Source organism: Phoca vitulina, unplaced genomic scaffold (genome assembly GCF_004348235.1).
Source record: "Phoca vitulina isolate PV1807 unplaced genomic scaffold, GSC_HSeal_1.0 scaffold23, whole genome shotgun sequence".
NCBI lineage: Eukaryota > Metazoa > Chordata > Mammalia > Carnivora > Phocidae > Phoca > Phoca vitulina.
In genome coordinates this window covers 27,134,438-27,135,539 of record NW_022589726.1, presented here as the reverse complement: position 1 = coordinate 27,135,539, position 1,102 = coordinate 27,134,438, and positions in this window count along the sequence as shown.

The following is a 1,102-nucleotide window of genomic DNA, read 5'->3' as shown; positions in this document are numbered from 1 at the left end:
CTATTGCCCAACCATCCCAAAGAAAGAAAAATGGAATGCCATTACAACGGAGAAGGTCTATGCCGTGTGCTGAACCAGGACTCAGGAAATTTGGCCTTTAGTCCTGACTCTGTTACTCATTTGATATGTATGACTCTAAGCCAGCCAGTTATCCTGCTTTAGATTCTTTATTTGTGGTTCCAAAATAATAATTACTAGTATCTTCTTTTACTCTCAAAGTAGACCATAAAATTCCATGCTTACCCTATGTATCGAGACGTGAGCTATTTCATCTATTAAAATGGATACCTGTTGTTTTGCCTGTCCAGCCTATTTCTCTCATTTTCTGTTGTGGAACCACTCTTTCTCATCACCATAGACTCTCCTCCAGTCTACACGCTTGCAGTTTAATCCCATCCTTGGGCCCAGTTCGGGTTTGGCCAGGCAGAAAACCACATCCTCTTGGGTTCAAAGATGGATCTACAAATGGGCATGTGACCTAAGCCAGGCTCCTGTGAACTTTCCTCCTGGATTTCTGAGGGGCTAACTGGTGTGCTGGCTCATGTTGGCCCACAAGAGACAATGTTAATTTCTAAGAATTTTGCAAATTAGTTGTTAAACACAGTCATTATAAAAATCAGATTACATAAACTTGTATTAAAATAAACGTAGTGAATACTTAAAACTCATAGCTTTTTAATTGTTGTACTATATTTTATTATTCCCTATGCTCTTAAAGTTATCTATGTGCATTGTATCTATAAAATAGAAATACTACTGTATAATGGACTACTCTCTCTTTCCAGTTCCATGTTTAGTGATGTCAGGTTGGCAGGTTGAAATTGGCCAAGGTGAGAGTATTTACACTATGGAAATTGGCAAACGCCAGTGGATATCCAAAACCAGAGTTTTTTTTTTTTTTTTTTCTTTTCCTGAAAAGCCAGTTTAACTTTTTTTTTTTTTTTTTTTAAGATTTTATTTATTTATTTGAGAGAGAGAATGAGAGACAGAGAGCATGAGAGGGGGGGAGGGTCAGAGGGAGAAGCAGGCTCCCTGCCGAGCAGGGAGCCCGATGCGGGACTCGATCCCGGGACTCCAGGTCATGATCCTGGAGTCCCGGGAT